Below are 23098 nucleotides of genomic sequence, written 5' to 3'. Positions count from 1 at the left end.
CCTCTCTCCTTCCTGTCTTCACTCTCTATCTACGTCTCCATCTTGTCTTCACTTTCTATCTTGCACTTTTTTTACTTGCTATCTTCTCACTCCATTCTGCACTTACTTCTCTTCTTGCTTTCTAGCTCTCTTGATCTCTTATGTGTCTCCTCTCTTCATCAACACTTTCTAGCTACTTTGTGTGCTTTACACACATTTTTCCACTTCACTAAGTTAGTGTGAGCATCCCTATAAGGCTATATAGATGATGTTAACTATAGTGTTTATTTAGGAACACTATGCAACAACTATAGAACACACTGGACAAACGCAATGACTTATATTTACAACCAATTGTGTGAAAGTTTTATGTTTGTCTGTTATTTCTTTTACAGGTGCACAAACACTTTTGGAATGAGCAATTGCTCTTCCCCCTTTTTTTTATGCACTAAATCATTTTTTTGATATTTTCACTTTCACGCCCCCAGGTCAGGGTGGGCGATTAGAGAGTCCATACCGCCGGGGTATAATTCTGTCATTATAAATGCCTAAGGAAATGTAAACAACTGTAAAACATGAAACATGTTGACTGACTAATTAGTATTTTAAATTAACAAATCCATTACCTTGGGCATTAAATTCAGACACATAACTCTTTCATTTGTGTACTAAGCATCAAGAATTATAGATTTTTACTTACACATTAGGCAGTTTTAATTATAAAACTCACAACATGCCTTTTTCACAAAACCTGCTCCGCAGTCTTCTGGCGTCGTAGCACACCAAAGAGGCATTCGGCCTCTTTGGTGGGGCCCAATGATGAAGCATGACACTGACTAGGTCGGTGTGTGAGGGCTTTCTTTTCCACCTAAAGTGAGTGTGCAATTCCCCAGTTGCATCACTCACTCTCTGTGGCAAATTCAGATGTATTTAACGTCTCTTCTATTGTTTATTTAGATTTAACAAGGGATTAAGTGTTCCTTAATCTCACTACCTCTCCTATTCCTTTGTACTTGCTTAAAATTACAAACAATGCATCTAATACACTCTTTACAACTTCTCATAAAAATCACTTCATGTAATTTACATTTCTATTTTTTTGGTGCTTACATTCTACACCTATATCCTCTCTTCCTTATCAGACTTCTCTCTTTTCATTATCTTTCTCTTCATCTTTCCACTACTCTCAATATTGCCTAACCACCCCTCTATATTAACATCTCTTCTTCCTGCCCTCCATCTCTCTCTATCTTGCTCACTTTATCCTCCTTACTACTATACATTACTAGTTACTGTATACTACATACACTTCTAATACTCAATTTACGACTACTAATATGCTTCACTCAGTCCACACACATACTACACATACAACTTCTACACATAGTCTTGAGTATCGAGCCGCTTTAATTATATTAATATGTCAACTCAATATTAATGCTTGTTTCATTCTTCCTTAGATTGCCAATTGATTGAATAACATCAGACGTAATTGTTTGACACAACATCAGTGAAAACATCATCACGGTAAAAGTATCTATTTTGCTTCTTTATTGACTTGTAAGTATAGAAATAGCAAGGGAAAAAGCAAGACACATATCAACACACACCCATATATATATATATATATATATATATATATATATATATATATATATATATATATATATATATATATATATATATATATATATATATATATATATATATATATATATATATATATATATATATATATATATATATATATATAATATATATATATATAGTATATACTTAGAATTCGAAAAGATCATATAGAAGATTTTCATAGGTAACATTAATCTTAGGAAAAAAAAATAGTTAACAAAAAAGTAAAAGTAATTGCTTTTTCTTTTGCTACCAGCTCCAACTATAAAACAAGTCCAAAACAACAATAGAGTGGATTTAGAAAAAAAAACTAGACAAAATCAGATATATAATTAGTTATTAAAAAAATTATATATATATTTATATACTTAACATTGAAAATTATTTCTTTTATAAAGACAATTGCTAATTGTTTGGAAATATATACAATTAGAAGTATGTTTTTTAAATAAGCTATCAACCTGTAACTTTGAATATATTTAACAGTAAAATAACTATATATATATACATATATATATATATCCAAATATATATATATATATATATATATATGCTAATAGTATAACTTATAGCTAGTACATCACTAAAATTGTAAACAAAATACATCTAAATCTGCTACCTAAAATACAATGCAAAAAAATAGTGTTCGATTAATTGCCTTGCATTATAGTTAACTACAAAAGAAAATATAAATTAGCAATAGATATATATATATATATATATATATATATATATATATAGAGATTAAATCAGAGAACGAAAATAAACTCGTGTATAACAAAAAAATCTAGCAATACTGTAGCGATATCAAATTATTTCATAAATTAGATTAGCTAAGATGCAAATACTAGCAGCAGATTATCATCAAGGTCATGACAAATTTACATGCAATTCTAGAGGTTATCAATGCTTGCCAAATAGTACTTTTGCAATTATACACAACTATTACAAAGATGCACATACATGGACTAAAGAAGACTTGCATTACATTATGAAATTAGGTGATGCTTTATATATAGATATGCATTTACTTAATAGCGAACAACTTAGGCATCCAGATGAGTTGCCAAATTTTATTGAACACAATACTACTATCTATTCTCTTAAACTTAAAGAACCTTATTATGGAGACATATTACAACAATGTGACCCTTCGTTTCCAAATCTCAACAAAATATTAAAACCTGCACTTGATTCCAACTCTGGTGTTATACTTTGCATGGAAATTTATGTTATTTCCATTTTTAAAAAAAATGATTCGTACTTTGTATTTGACTCACATAGTCGTGATAAGACTGGAATGCCTCATCCAAATGGAACATGTATTACTATACAGTTCACATTTGAAAAACTTCTAGAGTACATCACTAATCTGGCACACTATCTTAAGAAACCAAACCTGAATTGTGTGCCGTATGAATTAACTCCAATACAAATAAGTACGATTACAAAAGAATCACTTCAAAAAGCAATGGTGCGTCATGAAAAAAATAAGAATGCAGTAGCACCGAAAATTTTTTATGTGTATTCTACTAAAGGTAGTGAAAATTTTTTCACACAAGCATTTGAAATGCGTATAGAAAATGCCAAAAAAATCATTCAGAGGTGTCAATCTAAAAAAAATACTTTTTGGAATAAGGAACAGCCATTAGCATTTTTAGATAATACTCCTAGTACTAGTACGTATTCCTGTGCAATTCTCACTACAACAGGGCCTAATCAATCTAAAAAGAACAGCCAGCAGATCATCACAACACAATATACTAATACACCAGAAGAGACTACTCCTACTGACACATATGCAAGTATAGTTAAGAAAACACTTAAGAGCAACACAGAAAGACAACATATTAATAGCACACACATAAATGTACAACAAACAATACCAGCAAGTAATTTAAATACCAACACATATTCTACTAATGTAATTTATAACACACACATAAATGTACAACAAACAATAAACACAAGTAATGTACATACAAACACATATTCAAGTGATTACTATAATACATATAAACTTATTACTGGAAGTAATGACAGTTTACTTCATGATAATATACACAATAGCACATTGCAGAACAAGGAAAGTAGCACAAATAATACCAATATAGATTCACATATTTTAACACAAACACCACAAGAAATTCCCTTTTTACATAACACACATCCACAGGAAAAAAATACACATAGTGATAAAACTAGTCACTATACACATTGTCTTCAAAATAGTATATTTGCTATTCTAAAGAACTACTGTAAACCAGCATATATTTGGGATAGTGTAGACTTGCACTGTATTATGAATCTTGGAGATGCTTTGTACACTGAAATGTACTCTGTCGGTGAACAAGATTGTATGCAAGCTCTAAAGTTACCAAATTACATAGTTAGCAATGACATAATCTATTCTACAAAGCTCAAAAAATGCTTTAGCGAAGAACTAACAAAATCAGCACAAACTTTACATAGTAAATTTATATCTGCACTAACTTCTACAATTAATTCACAAACTGGTATATTGATCTCTATAGGTAGATATATAATTTCAGTCTTCAAAACTCTACATACATACTCTCTATTTGATTCACATAGCCAAAATGAAAATGCAATACAACATCCTAATGGAACATGTATTGCTATCAACATTGACTCTATTAATCTTATTATAGAATACATCCTAAAGTTAGGCAATAGAGAACAAATTACTAATTCTGAGAGTATTACTTTAGATTTAACTACAGTGAACATAACAACAATTAGCAAAAAAGGATTACACCAAACACAACGGAATCATAAACAAGGAAATGTAAAGTCTAGAAAAAGCATATATGTTCATACGACACATATATCTATAAATGCATTAGGGGAAATTCCTTCGAATAGCTTACAAGTAGAAAATACAATAATAAACACACAGGACAGCAATAGTCAGGACAATAGATTGCATGTAACAGAAGACAGTTATTTAGCTTCACACATAGCTCTTAACAATACTGAGATAATAAACACATTAACAGCTAATGTTGAATCACTAATTCAACCAACCAATATAGAAATTCTAGAAATAAACAGTAATAGAAAAAGAAAACGGACACAAAACAAAGAGAATGAACGTAATCATAGACATATAGCAGGTCAAACAACAAATGAGATAATTAGGATATTTCAGGAAGAAATACGATATGGACCCGAGTACACTTGCACTATTTGCAATCAACTATGGCATAAGCAAAGTCTTCAAAATACACACAGTATTAGTAAGAGAGCTAAATTCATAGAATGTAATATTAGCAAATACAGAACAAATGAGATATGCAGAACATGTTACACATATATATCTAAAGACAAAATACCTCCATGTTCAGTATATAATGGGATGACATTTCCTGATATCCCAGCAGTCTTACAGTTGCATAACTTAGAAGAAAGATTAGTATCGCCAAGAATACCTTTTTTACAAATTAGAACATTACCACGTGGATTCCAAAAATCTCTATCAGGTGCAGTAGTAAATGTCCCTGCAGACGTTATGACAACAGTAACTGTTTTACCAAGGCAAATTAATGATAACATGACAATTCCAATAAAATTAAAAAGGAAATTAAGTTATAAATCTTATACCCATTATGAAAATGTTAGACCAAACAAAGTTAAACGTGCAGCTTTATATTTAGCCACTACAAGCACTTTGTTTCAAGAATATGGAATCACTATTAATAAAGATTGGGATTATACAACACAAGATATACATTCTTGTGATGAGACTTCAGATACAAGTAATACGTCAGATTCCTCAGACAACATTCCAGCAGGAAATTTAGATACTATGTTAGATAATGAAACTATTACTACAGAAACAAATAATATTTTAAGTTTAGCACCTGCTGAATATAACACACCAAGAGGCCTGTATGAAGACAAAGATTCTGAATATTTGGCATTCCCAACTATATTTTGCGGGAAACGTAGGCCGACTAATGAAGAAAGGCATGTCCCAATACATTACAGCACAATCTGTCAATCAGAAGTAAGAAGTAATGATCTAAGAGTAGCAAAGTGTGTTACTAATCTTTTCTTTAAATTAAAAACATTACACATTAAACAATTACAGAGCAAAATATTTATATCTCTTAGGAAATACTTTAATAATGGAAACATTATAACTGCCAAAGACATAAAGAATAAATTAGATACAATTTTGCAGTATAATGAAGGATACAAAATACTTAAAACTATCCGTAGTTCACCACCATATTGGGAGCAATGCAAAAAAGACCTCTTTGCTATGATTAGACAATTAGGATTACCAACATTTTTTTTAACTTTATCTGCTGCAGAAACCAAATGGTATCACTTAATTAACATATTATTACGTACAGAAAAGAGACCAGAATGCACAAAAGAAGAATTTAACAATATGTCATGGGAAACAAAATGCAAATTAATACAGCAGAATCCCATTACATGTGCAAGACATTTTGACTTCCAAGTTCGGAAATTATTTAATTCTGTTTTATTGCATGAAAGTAATCCAATTGGCAAAATTATTGATTACTTTTATAGAGTGGAATTCCAACAACGGGGATCACCACATATACATGCTATAATATGGATAGAAAATGCTCCACTATATGAAACTTCTGATAGAGATGAAGTCACTACTTTCATAAATAAGTATGTTACATGTGCAAAAACAGAAGAACCAGATATAGAGTCTTTACTACCTCTACAAAGACACGGCCATACCAAAAACTGCCGTATCAAACATAAAAGAACATGCAAATATCATTATCCCAGATATCCAATGCCTGAAACTTTTATACTAGAACCAATAGAGCTAGACAAAACAAATAACGAGCTCTTACAGCAAATTGAACTAATACATCTAACTATAAATAGCCAAGAATTTTCAAATTATACTTTTGAACAGTTTTTACATTCAATGAACATAGATCTAAAACAATATACTTTATGTATACAATCTATTATACAAAAAAAGACTATTTTCTTAAAAAGGACACCAGCTGAATGCTTTATAAATAACTATAATCCAACTATTTTGAAAGCATGGCAAGCAAACATAGATATACAATACATCTTAGATGCATATGCATGTGCTGTGTATATTGTTTCATACATTAGTAAATCACAGCGAGGAATGAGCAAACTAATTGCCCAAGCTGCTAAAGAAGTACATGCCAATCCAAGTATTAAAGAACAACTTAAGCATATAGGGAACAAATTCTTAAACTGTACAGAAATAAGTGCACAAGAAGCAGCATATCTAATACTACAAATTCCTTTACGGAAAAGTTCAAGATCTTTTGTATTTATCATACAAGTCCTAATGAAAAGCGTACATACTTATTAAAAGACATCGAAACTATCAATTCTTTACCAGATGAGTCTTGTAAAATACAATATGATAATATTATAGTCAGGTATAGTAAACGCCCTGTAAAATTAGAAACATGTACATTAGCTGACTATGCATCTATGTATAATGAAAAGAAAAAATGTAAAGGAAAAGAAGAAACAGGCCATGACAATTTCCTTATTGAAAATAACTTTCATAGCTCAGATGACGAAGAACTTGAGATAAATTTAGTAGACGAAACAAACTGCATAAAAAGAAAAAAAGCAAGAGTAATTCGCTATTGCAGATTTAACATCAAAAATGACTCAGAAAATTACTATAGAGAATTGCTCATGCTTTTTTACCCATGGCGAAATGAACATAATATAATTAATAACAAGGGAACTTATTATGAACGCTATCTAGAACTTAAAAATGCAGTTGATTCAAACCATAATAAATATAATAAACATAATAAACAACTAACAACTAATAGCAATGAAACGAGTATATTAGATACATTGCTACCACCAATAGATACAGAAGAAGATAACACCATATGCCATGAAGTGCAGAATAATGAAAACCCATTGTATGACCTATCATTTGATTTAGGGATTAGAAGTACAAGTAGAGAAGAATCAATAAGCAATAACATAATGCCAAAAGAACAATATGATAGTATAATGCAAAATCTAACAGAAGAACAACTTAACTTTATATATCATCATTTGCATTGGGTTAAAACAAAAGAAACACCATGCTACACATTTTGTACAGGTGGTGCAGGAGTAGGGAAAAGTTTCCTTATAACAGCACTTTACCAAACATTAGTACGTTATTACAATACAAAAGCAGGAGAAAACCCAGATAACATATATGTATTGCTTACAGCTCCAACTGGCAAAGCAGCACATAACATTCAAGGACAAACACTACATAGTACTTTTAAAATACCTATTTCACAAACACTAACTCATAGACAGCTAACTCATGAGAATAGAAGCACACTACAAGGTCAGCTAATGCATCTTAAATTGCTAATAATTGATGAAATATCAATGGTAGGGGCTAATGTATTCAACTTTATACATAATAGATTGCAAGAGATAAAAATGTCTGATCTCCCTTTTGGTGGTATATCTATTTTAGCAATTGGAGACTTTTACCAATTGAAGCCAGTTTTTGACCCATACATATTTGACAACCCAAAACATTCATATAGGCCAGTAAGTACTAATTTATGGCAGACACATTTCAAGTTATTTGAGTTGACCAAAATAATGAGACAACAAAATGACTTGCCATTTGCTCAACTACTAAACAGATTAAGAGAAGGGAAACAAACAAATGAGGATATTATACAGATAAAAACACGAGAAATAGAGCCACCTGAAAACATTAGCAAAACGATCCCTTACATTATGGGAACTAACAATGAAGTCAATAGCATAAATAATGCAGTTTTATTAGAACATATAACCCATTACCCAGTTTACACAGCTACAGCAATAGATACAGTTGCAGCAGACTTAAGTGAAGCAGTAAAAAAAAAAATACTCAAAAACTTGCCCACAGATTCTACTAAAACAATGAGCCTGCCATCAATATTACATATTGCATTGCAATTAAGATATGATTTAACTAACAATATAAATGTCAATGATGGTTTAACAAATGGTGCAACAGGTATAGTAGAATTTGTGGAAACTATCAATAACAGCCCAAATGTAATTTGGATTAATTTTGATAAAGAAACAGTAGGCAAATTAACAAGACAAGAAAACAAACACATATATCACAGTAATATTTTGCCTCATTGGACACCCATTCATGCTATTACACGGCATTTCCAATATACACAGAAATTTATAACTATTATACGCAAACAATTCCCATTGAGACAATCATCTGCAAGAACTATACATAGAACACAAGGAGAAACAATTGAGCCCATTTACATTCACTTTAACAACAGTAAAGTACATCATCTACATTACGTAGCTTTAAGCAGAGCTAAATCTTTAGACAACATATACATTAGAAACTTTCAGCAAGACAAAATAGCTGTACATCCAAAAGTGCATGAAGAAATGACACGTTTAAGAACACACATGCTATTACAAATATCAGTACCACAATTACATAGCTATAGACAACAGTGTAATATAATTGTCCATAACATACGGTCCTTGCAAAGAAATTACACTGCTATGAAATCAGACAAAAATATCATGAACAGTGATATTATATGCCTTACTGAAATCAACACAACTAGAAAAGCAGATAAGAATACGTTCTTAATAGAACAATATCACCTAGTATTATTTGATAAATTTCACAACCAGCACACTAAGCATGGTATTGCCATTTACTACAAAAAAAACATGCTTTTATCGCCAATATATCAAACACAACACGAAATTGACTTTTTAATTTTCACTCAGCATCTTAATGATTCAGAATACTTATTTATTATACTGTACAAACCACCACATGTACTTTTGCAGACATTATTACAAGCTTTAAGTAGCATAATTTACTTGTATCCAAATTCAAAATATGTCATCATGGGAGACTTCAATATAGATTTAACACAAATGTCACCAAACAGAACTTTGCTATTAGAATATATGCTGCAACAATTTCAATGCCAGCAAAAAATACAACAATACACAACAGACTACAATTCTACACTAGATCACATCTATACTAATGACAACATCATGCACTACGGTACATTAGAATCATATTATAGTGATCACAAAGCATTATGGGTGGCAGTTTAAAATGCAACCACTTGATTAACATGCTATTTTATTACAGGTAATAGCAAAAGGGGAAAAATTTATGCTCAGGATGTGTACTAACATTTTCTCTCATTTCAGATGATTTCCATAGAAGACCTCAAAAAAATGAAACATGAAGACAACAAACCTTACCAAAAAACAATCCGAGCCAACGTAATAAAATGTTCGACCAAAACAAACTATACAAATGCTAAACAAGAGCACAAAGTCATGTATCATCTAGCTCTAGCTGATGAAAGTAGTTGCATTAAAGCAACGTGCTACAATGAGCCATTTTACCAGCAAACTAAAGAAGGAAATGCTATTATGATTCGCAATTTCTTAGCCAAAAACAATGTGATTATCATCACGAAACAAACGAAACTATCACGCATGATGCCCTTATCTATACCTCAAGAAATAATACAGGAGGCACAATATATCCTACAACCCCCTGCTCCACCAATATCACCAATAAAAACAGTAAAAGCAGCTTCACTACGCTCATTAATGAGCATTTCTGGGACTATTGCTGAGGTAAGCTTATAAAAAAAAAAACACCCTTTTACACGCACACTATGTACCAAAAACTCTTGCACACAATACTTACACCTTTGACAAACTCTCACTCTTTGACAAACTCTCCCTCTTTGACAGACTCTCTCTCTCTTTGACAGACTCTCCCTCTCTTTGACAGACTCTCTCTCTTTGACTCTCTTTTTGACTCCCTCTCTCTCTCTTTGACAGACTCTCTCTCTCTTTAACAGACTCTCTCTCTCTTTGACAAACTCTCTCTCTCTTTGACAGACTCTCTCTCTTTGACTCTCTCTTTGACTCTCTCTTTGACTCTCTCTGACTCTCTCTTTGACAGACTCTCTCTCTCTTTGACAGACTCTCTCTCTCTTTGACAGACTTTCTCTCTTTGACAGACTTTCTCTCTTTGACAGACTCTCTCTCTCTTTGACAGACTATCTCTCTCTTTGACACTCTCTCTTTCTTTGACAGACTCTCTCTTTCTTTGACAGACTCTCTTTGACTATCTCTCTTTGACTCTCTCTTTGACTCACTATCTCTCTTTGACAGACTCTCTCTCTTTGACAGACTCTCTCTCTCTTTGAAAGACTCTCTCTTTGACAGACTCTCTCTCTCTTTGACAGACTCTCTCTCTCTTTGACAGACTCTCTCTCTCTTTGACACTCTCTCTCTCTTTGACAGACTCTCTCTCTCTTTGACAGACTCGCTCTCTCTTTGACAGACTCGCTCTCTCTTTGACAGACTCGCTCTTTCTTTGACAGACTCTCTCTCTCTTTAACAGACTCTCTCTCTCTTTGACAGACTCTCTCTGTCTTTGACAGACTCTCTCTGTCTTTGACAGACTCTCTTTGTCTTTGACAGACTCTCTCTGTCTTTGACAGACTCTCTCTATCTTTGACTGACTCTCTCTCTTTGACTATCTCTCTTTGACTCTCTCTTTGACAGACTCTCTCTCTTTGACAGACTTTCTTCAACAGACTGTCTCTCTTTGACAGACTGTCTCTCTTTGACAGACTGTCTCTCTTTGACAGACTGTCTCTCTTTGACAGACTGTCTCTCTTTGACAGACTGTCTCTCTTTGACAGACTGTCTCTCTTTGACAGACTGACTCTCTTTGACAGACTCTCTCTCTCTTTGACAGACTCTCTCTCTCTTTAACAGACTCTCCCTCTTTGACAGACTCTCCCTCTTTGACAGACTCTCCCTCTTTGACAGACTCTCTATTTGACAGACTCTCTATTTGAGAGACTCTCTCTTTGACAGACTCTCTCTCTCTCTTTGACAGACTGTCTCTTTGACAGACTATCTCTCTCTTTGATAGACTATCTCTTTGACAGACTCTCTTTAATTTCTATTACCAATTTTGTCTTACAGGAAGAAGAAATAAAAACAATTGTTATTGCCGGACAAGATACAAAACTTAAATCAATAACTGTGAAAGATACAACGGACTCAGTAAAAATAACTCTTTGGAGAGATGCCACAGACTTTCCCATTGAAATTGGATCCTACATTAAGATGACGCACTTGACAGTGCATGAATTTAACAACAATAAAATGTTAAACACAACAAGGAATACACAATTTCAAGTAAGTACAAATTATGAAAATATTAATAACTTGCTCTACTACTCAATCTATACTATCTACTTTTTAAAACACCATCAAACTCTATATTCACTAATTACAATTCACTCAAACTCTCGCTTCTAATACTCTCTATCTAAATGCATTAAGCTATACTATGTATTATACTAATCACTACTATAAAACTAACTTATACTCTCCACTTTCTTAAAACGTATTTTTACTAAAGTATCTATAACATTACAAAACAGTCTATAATCCTCTATTATACCTTTTCACTATACGTACTCACAATCTATCCTTTCTTAAACTATCTTCACTACTTATTAACATTATTTAAGACTGCATATAACAAGAAATTTTTCCGTAGGTCAACACAAGAAAAGAAATAAAATAACTTCATAAATATGAAATTAACTAAATTCTTTTTCCTTCACAGAAAATAGAACCACCAGAAGAAGAAATAAATATGACTATATATAGCCTCGAAACTGCGAATCAGGAACACAGTACACTAAATGTACATATTGATAATGCAGAAAATTTACAATCAGTCGAAATAGATAACAATATTCTACTGGACTACTTCAATATTCCACCGGACATTGACGACATTGAAGAAGCACTAATGCCAATCTTGCCCAAAAATGTAAATGTAATATTACAAAATGGATACATACGAAAGATACATGAGTTGTAAAAAAAAACACAATACTTGACTGTAAATAAATGTACAAAATGGGAGATATTCAAATTATGTTTCAGTAAAAAGGCGAAAAATACAGTATTTTAATTAAAGTTTAATTTGCTTGCAAACAATAATACTAAATATATATTTACTTAAATAAAACTTTATAAAGCTTTTTATCTTGTATTCTCTTTGACAGACTCTCTCTCTTTAACAGACTCTCTCTCTTTGACAGACTCTCTCTCTCTTTGACAGACTATCTCTCTTTGACAGACTCTCTATCTTTGACAGACTCTCCCTCTTTGACAAACTCTCCCTCTTTAACAGACTCTCTCTCTCTTTGACAGACTCTCCCTCTTTGACAAACTCTCCCTCTTTAACAGACTCTCTCTTTGACAGACTCTCTCTCTCTTTGACAGACTCTCTATTTCACAGACTCTCTCTTTGACAAACTCTCTCTCTTTGACAGACTCTCTCTCTTTGACAGACTCTCTCTTTGACAGACTCTCTCTCTTTGATAGACTATCTCTTTGACAGACTCTCTCTCTTTGACAGACTCTCTCTCTTTGACAGACTCTCCCTCTTTGACAAACTCTCCCTCTTTGACAAACTCTCCCTCTTTCACAGACTCTCTCTCTCTTTAACAGACTCTCTCTCTCTTTGACAGACTCTCTATTTCACAGACTCTCTCTTTGACAAACTCTCTCTCTCTTTGACAGACTCTCTCTCTTTGACAGACTCACTCTCTTTGATAGACTATCTCTTTGACAGACTCTCTTTAATTAAAAATGGAAGATATTCAAATTATGTTTCAGTAAAAAGGCTAAAAATACAGTATTTGAATTAAAGTTTAATTTGCTTGCAAACAATAATACTAAATATATATTTACTTAAATAAAACTTTTTAAAGCTTTTTATCTTGTATTTGCATTATTATTTACAGAGTACATAAGATATGGTAATGGACAATTTTACTTGAAAAAGACTACAACAAATGTAATTATTCTATAGCAAATTGAGCTACATGCAAAAATGTTAATGTGTACATTTTTTTTTACAGAAGCTACACCACATGTGCACTCATTCGATGTTATGTAGCAAATTCATCTGTCTTATCATTGTGAAAATTGGTAACATAAAAACATATCCAACGTTCATTAAAAATGCTACTCCCATGATAATGCTCATACGTCCACATTTTCATCCATCCACCCATCATTCAACCCACCACCTTTTCATACATCATTCATACATGCAACATTTTCTCCATCCATACATCCATCTAACATTTCAGTCTCCCAAATATACATCCATCCACACACCCTTTCATCATCCATCATTCATCCACTTACCTTTTCACACATCCATCCATGCAACTTTTCATTTAGCCTTTCATCCTCCTATCCATACATCCTTCATCCATCCACGCTATCATCTATACATCCATACGCCCACCCTTTCTCCATCCACACATCATTCATCGCATCCACCCATCATTCACCACAGCACATTTTCACACATACATCCAGCCATCTTTTCTTACATCCATACTTCATCCGTCCACCCTTTTATCCTTTCATGCATCCTTTCATCCACACTTTTATTCATCCATCCACACTTGCATCTTTCTATCCATACATCCATCCTTTTCACATCCACCCTTCAATTCATACACCCACCTACATTTGCACACATCCATCATTCATGCAACATTTTTATTAATACATCCATCTACCATTTATTATACAAACAATACATCCATCCACACTTTCAGTTTCCCATACATACATACATCTTTACACATACACACTTCTATCCATCCACTCATCATTTGTCCCAACAGCATTTTCACCGATCCATCAATCATTCGTCCATGCAACATTTTTCACATCTATCTTAAAAATTAATTCCCCAATCTATACACACATCAACGCATCCATCCAGCCACACAATACTTATCCACCTACATTTTCACTCATACATCATACATCCATGCAACATTTTAACTATCCATCCTTTCATTTTTTCATCCATCCATCCTACATGCTTCATCCATTCAATCTTTCATCTATACATGAATACACACACACTTTCATCCATCCACCCATCATTAATCCCTACCTTTTCACACCTCCATACATAATTCATCCATTCAACATTTTATACATCCACCTTTTATTACATCCAACATTCTTCCGTCCAACCTTTCATCATTCCACGCATCCTTTCATCCATTCACACTTTCAACACTACATCCTGCATCCAACCACACTTTCATCCTTCCATCCATACATCCATCCTTTACACATCCACACACCTTTTCACACATCCATCATTCATCCATGCAACATTTCAGACATCAATCTTCAAATTATTCGAAAGTTATGGAATTGTTCAAACTAGTAAAGTCACTATGCAATATAGTTCCTATGCATAGTTCAGTGGCATCCTAAAATGCCTTATTGATGTTTTACAACAAAACATGAAAACACTTTCTAATACCTTGACTTCATTGTATATGTTGTTTAAAGAAGTTTCAAGCAACTGCCTGCATCCATCTAACAGTGCCATGCATCCTTTCATACACACTTTTATTCATCCATCCTTCATCCAGCCACACTTCCACATTTCCATACATCCATCCTTTACTCATCCACCCTTCAATCCATACACCCATCATACAGCCACATAAATTTCAACACATCCATCCATCACATTCATCTACCATTTCATTCTACTAACAATACATCCATCCACTTTCAGCTTTCCATCCATACATTATTAACACATCCACCCTTCTATCCATTCACTCATCATTTTTCCAACAACTTTCTCAACTATCAATCAATCATTCATCCATGCAACATTTTCTACATTCATCTTAAAATTTCATTCCACAATCTATACACACATCAACACATCCTTCCAGCCACACATTTATCCACCTAGCTTTTCACACATGCATCATACATCCATGCAACTTTAATTATCCATCCTTTCATTCTTCCACCCATCCTTCATACATCCTTCATACATCCATCATTTCATCTATACATCAATTCACCCACACTTTTAACAATCCACCCATCATTCATCACACCACCTTTTCACACATCCATCAATTCACCCACACTTTCATCCATCATTCATCACACCACCTTTTCACACATCCATCAATTCACCCACACTTTCATCCATCATTCATCACACCACCTTTTCACACATCCATACATCATTCATCCATGCAACATTTTATACATCCATCCACCTACATTTTCTTTTATCCGTCCTTCCATCCAACATTTCATCCATTCACACTTTCAACAATCCATCCTGCATCCATCCACACTTTCATCCTTCCATACATCCATCCATCCTTTACACATACACACACGTTTTCACACATCCATCAGTCATCCATGCAACATTTAACATCAATCTTCGGATTCTTCAGAAGTTATGGTATTTTCAAACTAGTAAAGTCACTGTGCAATATTGTACTTATGCATGGTTCAGTGTGACCTCCTCAAGTGCCTTATTGATGTTTTCCAACAATACATGCAATTGCATTCTAAAACATTCACATCATTGTATATGTTGTTTAAAGAAGTTTCAAAGCAGCTGCCTGCATCCATCTAAAAGTGGCTTGTACAAGATATGTTTCCATAAGTTGAAAAAAAGTACACAAAACTTTACTGTAAATTGAACTAAAAACATAAGTAAATTATGTTTCATACAAAATGTAAACGTATTTTCAGTACAGTTTAATTAGCTTACAATAATAAATATATTTAAATAAATAAAAAAGAAACATTATTTTGTCTTTGCATTATTATTTACAAACAACATAAATGTTACTATGCAAATGTAGTTTAACAAAAATACAACAAATGCACTCATTCTATGTTTTATAGCAGAGTGGAGCTTCAGAGTGGAGCTTCAGAGTGGAGCTTCAGAGTGGAGCTTCAGAGTGGAGCTTCAGAGAGGAGCTTTAGAGTGCAGAATGTTAAAAGCAATGCCAATAGCTCTAACTTTAACAAAGGCAAAACCATTGCATTGTAAATGCTTGTTTATAGTGTGTATGTGCTCTGAAAGAGTTTACAGTTTTATTAGGTGGAAAAACGTGTTATTGCTTTTGTATTTGCGCACTTATACAACGTTAAAAATGTATATAAAGACATTGATTTGTAAGTAGGACCGCTCCCTTAAAACTAATTGGCCAATCACACACGCACATCATTAGGTCACTTACAATAACCAGACGGTGAGAGTCTCCTACTCTGTGCACCAGAGGGCTTGTTCAAATAAATTCTTGGAGGTATAATCAGTCTGACGCCACGCTCATCTCCCAAATTGGCCACCGTCACCAACCTCAACAATGCCACATATGCAATCAATATAGAAGGAGCGCAATACTTTCTACAGCAATACTATATAACAATTTATAGTTCAATTTTCTTTCTTGATATTAAGGGCCCGATGTAGGTAGCCCATTACCGATCCGAATCGGCCGAAAATACCGATTTTCGGCCGTTTCCGATCGGTAAAGGGCTACCGAGATGTAGGGGCACATTTTCGGTAATTTTACCGAATCGGTATCATTACCGAATCAGTAAATATACCGATTCGGTAATATGTACCGAATCGGTAAAATAATTACCGATTCGGTAATATTTACCGATTCGGTAAAATTACCGAAAATGCAATGTAGGTAGGCAATGTACCTTCTGCACATGGCTTACAGAATCGGTATTTTACCATGGAATACAAATCCATGGTAAAATACCGATTCCGGTGTGCATGCACATGTGTGCATGCACACCTATGTCATGTGACAGGCAGACCTGCCCTTAGGGCAGGTATGCCTGCCACATGGCACATGTGCCTGTTTTGGGGGTGCCAGAGGGTGTCAAAGTGACACCCCCTGCACCCTTGTGAATTCTTTAATTACCGATTCGGTAAATACCGAATCGGTAATGCCTAATCCTTCCTATGGGCTTCAAAGCCCATAGGAATGAATGGGCATTACCGATTCGGTATTTACCGAATCGGTAATTAAAGAATTGTTAAGGATTCGGTAACGAATCCAGATGTTGGGACCTACATACCATTTACCGATTTTGAAATACCGAATCGGTAGGATTCGGTATTTTAAAATCGGTAAATGGCATTTACCTACATCGGGCCCTAAGTCCCAAAACAAAATCTTCCAGTCGAATATTTTGTGCTTCTTGTTCTTTATTACGAATATTCATCAATATCCGCCAACTTTTCAAAATTACATGAACTCAACAGCCGACGCGTTTCGTCCCTTGCCGGGACATCATCAGGGCTTCTGCCACGTCTAATTTGAGGCACACGATTAGGTCTAAGATTTCTTGATTGTCTAATCGTGTCGAGGTGGATATGAGTATCCTCGTATCAAAGTGCCCCTTAATATATGCATGTATTATTCTTCCTCTATTAGGGTGACCAACTTCTTCACAGAATCCATTCAATGTCCCCAATCCATAGAAGGACCGTTCCCACACCTCTACCCAGATCAATAACTTATTCTCTTAATAAACAACTTCTTTGGCGTGGCCAGTCACATAAATCCTGTATACTGACTGGATTGCACGATCCTGCTGTCATCCATTATAATTTAAGTATAATCCCTTATGTTTATTGCTCTAGACCCCCAATCCTGATTCCAATTCCCGAGGTTCTCCTTCTCTAGGTTCCAAATGCCTTTCCCCAATCCTCCGACAATGCTTCACTCACAAACATCTCTTACGGTCCTTGCCCCGGCCCGATAAATCTTATTCAATCTTATTAAATCGTGTCAATTCTAGGAACATCAGGTATCCAATTTCCGTCCCTATTTGAAGTCTGGACTGCATTTACAAAAGGAAAGAAAAGGTTAATCTGTCCCTACACTAACTCTAAGGTGACATCCCTACTAAACAATTCCCTTCAGGCAAGATTAAAGGTGTCAGCCGTGAAGACTCCCTAAGAAGAGCATTCACATTTCTCAAATAAGTAGTCTAAATTACTGAGCTTGTTCTAAGATGCTCCTTTCTACACCCCACTCTGCCCTAAATCCCCTCAGCGCTGTCTAAGTTGCTTACATCCTGCTCTAGCAATCTCTTGACAAAGTCTGCTCTCCACCCTCGGGGTCTGTTCCTAATACAAAACTCCTAAAATCGTAGATACGCCCAAGGCACACTCCTCTGGACAGGTGTTGGTCTTCGGATTTTTCCAGCATGGCATCCTTCCATCCAGCATCCGTTGAGGTGTCCTTGGAGCCCAGGCACCTTCTCGCCAAATGTTGCAGATGAACATTCCTCTGGCACCTACTCGTCCTCACTCCTACCGTCCTACCGTCCTAACTTCCAAACAAAGGAACTTTCTACCTAACAAGCTCCGTGGCCTTGCACCTGCAACAGAAATACGTGAGAAGCAACCTTGTGCAATCCGAAATTACAATTCAATATTCGCTGAGAACAGCACTCTCCCCAACAGGCAGCTATTTCACAAGAATAACCAATGCTAACTAAAGAAATTACAGTTAGGTCTCTACCGTCTTTTCTTCATGTCCCAGGCCTTTACACGTTTAAATGCATTTCCAAATGATTCTACATTATAATCAATGCACTTTATTCCATTACAAAGACAACATTACATTTCATTTCTAAACGTAAGTTCTTTTTCACATCAAAGCGTCACATTCTATCTCCTACATGTGCAACTCATAATATGGCACATTTATTAATCCTACATTACACACGTTTAGTAGCATTTCTACATCATCATGCTCCTGTTAAGGCTCTACATTAATCTGCAACGTTATGAATACATCGATTATGCATTGTACTAATTCCCAACCCACTGTTATATTTCTAAAAGCACATGTTAGTATACCCTCTAAATATCGGGTGCTGTCTATGGGAGATATGGTGCACCCCTACAATTTTCCAAAACAGCATTGCGCTCTCATTAGCACAAAAAGCATAGTCATGAACGAAAACTTTAAGTGACGTGATGGTGTTTGTGCACAATTCTGTTGTTTTTTTGGTAGTCATTTTATATATACATATATTTATATCAGTTATGTTTTAAGAGAGTTTGTGCGGGTTAGTTTCACTGGTTAGAATCTTTACTAATACAAAATAACATTTATTCTATTTTTAGTTGTATTCATTCGTTGCCTGTTTCTAAAATGATCTTTTTTCTTCTTGTTTCTTGTTGAGAATATTGTTTTCCAAGCTTGCCACCCAATGGCCAGGCCCTTTGGGTCTTTTAGTAAATCACTCATTGTTCAGACTGACTATGTAATATATAAAAGCATTGCAGAGAGATGTGCCTGATCCCTATCTGGATGAAGCAAACAAACTTTGACAAGCTAATGACCTGGTATGCAGTCTCACTGTACACTCATCTATCTGATTTCATCAATTGAGCAAGACGGTAACGTGTGTCCCTTCCAGCTCAAGTGACAGCAAAACCATGGGTTGGAATCATGGGTCATCTACAAAGGGCACATAGTATCTTGAGGGACTCAGAACTGAATCATTCAGGAGCATATTCTCAAGGACTTATCACTGAGTTAACAGCACTTTAGTGGCGATAAAGTTATCGCCCATTCACAAGCTGATGTTAACAGCCCATATCACCAGTTTACCTGCGATAGCAGCTACAACAAATATTGCCACAGATGACCCCTGCACTATCACTAATGAGATGCAGAGTAGGTATTTCTGTGCCAAAAGCCTTGACAACACCACTCCGCACCATTTTCAACGACCAACCAGATAGGCGATAAGATTTCAAAACATGTGATAAGGCGCGTTAGCAACAGGAAATTAACACCTGCTCTGACCTGGTGTAAAGTCGGATGACAGCCTGCACCACAAAAAGGAGCCCAGCCCAGAGCCACACCTGAAGAACAATAGTCACCATGGAGCCACTGATCATGCAGCGCAGAGCCCCAACAGAGCCACAACACCCACCGCCACCACTCCCAGGCCCCCCTTCCCCGGACCAACACTGAGGCAGAGCAGACAAAGATAGTGACCCTCAGAAAATGCACCAACCTCTCAGACCCTACACCAGAGAATGTCATTGCCCTCTACATGCTCAAAGGGACAACCATCCCCTGCATCCTGAACACCATTGTCCACAGGCTGACGGTAACCAACAAAGCGGACAATCAACATCCTACCTCAGACAAAGCTGCTGGCCATGCTGCATGTCGGCCTCTGGTATCCTTCAACCAACAACCGCCTGAGACGGAGGAGTCACACAGCCAGCCCAATCCAAGTCCCTCACTTGGGTCTGGCACCCCACTATCTATACTCCCCCCACACTACGCAGGAACATCCTGAGACCAAGCAAGGTGACTATGCCACAGCTGGCTTCCCGCACGTGTCAGGGGGCAATTGACTGCACACATGCCCTACTTGTGCACCCTGGCAACACTGCACACAATAAGCACAACAGAAAGCGCACGTATCCCACCAATGTCCAGGCAGTATTGGACCACAGGAGAATCTCCACAAACATCGCCAACCCCCCAGGCAGCGTGCATGACCCCTACACCTTCCGACAGTCCATCATCAACCAGCGCTACCAGGATGGCACCCACGGAAATGTACTGCTCGTTGGCAAATACCAAATGAACACACCACACAACTCAACTCCACAATCATGCAACTAATAACACTGGAAATGCACACGTCACAAGCTCACATACAACATGCCGAACAACATGCACACCCACCAGACACGACAGCATAACTTACTGTGGGAGCCTGGGCCAGCCATGTACATCAGCCATCAACTGCATCGCACCTCAGCCACACAATAGCAGAATGTTGAAAGAGGTGGGGACCAGGCATGTGCGAAGGATGCAAGTGACCAATGAATAAGAATGTACACAATGCCAAGTGTAGCATGGATGTGAGGGCCAGACTGCAGAATGTAGACCACACACATATCCATGTCGACACACACCGCTGGTGTATGGAGTGTAGTGGACAGTGGATGCAACCATGTCACCCCAGCCAGTGGGGAAGCACCTGGAAATGTAGCTTGTTATGTCCCCCCGTAAGTGTGAGCTGGGTGGGCTTGCCCGGCGTATGCCAGGCCAGCGTAGGGGTGTGAATACAAGGCACATAACTCTGGGCCTGGTCCTCTTCCAGAATGCCAAATGTTTCTGCCAGGGCGGCGCCTGTCACCCCGCCCGAGGCCGACGCCGTGAGCGGTGTTGCCTGTACTCCTGTGCGCCTGCTGTACCCCAGGGCCTGGTCCCCAAAGCAGTCCTGCCCACCCCTGCGTACCTAGGCCTCAATACCCACCTGTCAACACCGATGTGTGTCAATGAGGGCCCACCATGTGCCGGTGCAATCTCCAAGCCCGAGGGCCGCGACCTAGGCAGCCTCCTCAGACCATCACAGCCTCCACAAACACAGGCCCGCAGTACTCCTTTCTCGTTGACGTACTCTACCAACAGACACAGCGGACAAGAAGGTCACATATTTGGAACTGAGTCTTGATTACACCATGGCCGAGAACATTAATTATGGCTGAGTTTATGTCACTATACTCCCTTCGATGTGGTGACACCAAGTCTGTGCATAGCATCAGAACCACATGTGCATGTGGGCCCATGCGGATTACTGCCCTCGGCCTATGCTGCTCTCGAGTAGGTCACACAATTGGAACTGAGCATCGATTACATATCATTGCACACAAGGAGAGGCGTAAGAGGATGACACGTTGCAGTCGGGAGGTAAAAAGGATCCTTGGTACGGAGGGGATCGAACACTACCAACAACTGCCCTAGTGTCACCAACTCTGTGCATCGCGAGCCTGCGACACGTGGCTGTGGGCCACTGCTGACTGCTGCTTCCGGCCTACACTACGGTCCAGTAGGTCACAGAGTCTTGATTTAGCAATGGTGGAGTTCATATCAGTGTACCACCGGCATAATCGCAGACTGCATCCCCTCTCAGCTTCGGTGCCACTAAGTCTGTTCCCTGACATTCATGGACACTCTATGGTCGAACTTTGGTGGCCTCTGAGTCTATGGACTAGGGGGTAGTTTTCATCCTCATGTAGCTGATACCGAATTGGTGGTGGCAACGAGGCTGTAGCATTCTACTCCTCCATTTGCTGGTTCCAGACGACTACTGCCCTCTGCATCATGCCCTGGAGGACACCTTCCACTGTCACCCTTGACCCTCCGCCATGGTCCCCTTGGACATCGTCGAGGACCCGCTCAGTCTGCGTGACCCTACCTCATTGGACCGCAAGTCACCGTCCTGTAGCGGTGTGCCTGTGCCGGCTGCTGTGCATCAGGGGCCACTAACTCTGTGCAGCTAAAGTCAGGGACCCTGTTTGATTCAATATTTTCTGGCCTCTGAGACGATGGCATTTGGGTCGTCAACGCCATGTGTCTGTGGTCCCGCACTGACCATTGCCTCCGGCCTCAACTGCGGTCCACCAGGGCTCACACATCCAATCAAGTCCTGACCAGCCCGGACGTGGCAT

General features: G+C 36.8%; 1 pseudogene; it reads left to right on the top strand.

Annotated features, from left to right (window-relative positions):
- The window catches only part of LOC147723960 (uncharacterized), a 48973-nt pseudogene that overhangs the window by 5781 nt on the left and 20094 nt on the right, over positions 1-23098 (top strand).

Source organism: Lissotriton vulgaris, chromosome 4_1 (genome assembly GCF_964263255.1).
Source record: "Lissotriton vulgaris chromosome 4_1, aLisVul1.2, whole genome shotgun sequence".
Taxonomy (NCBI): domain Eukaryota; kingdom Metazoa; phylum Chordata; class Amphibia; order Caudata; family Salamandridae; genus Lissotriton; species Lissotriton vulgaris.
This window is presented reverse-complemented; position numbering and strand designations above follow the sequence as displayed.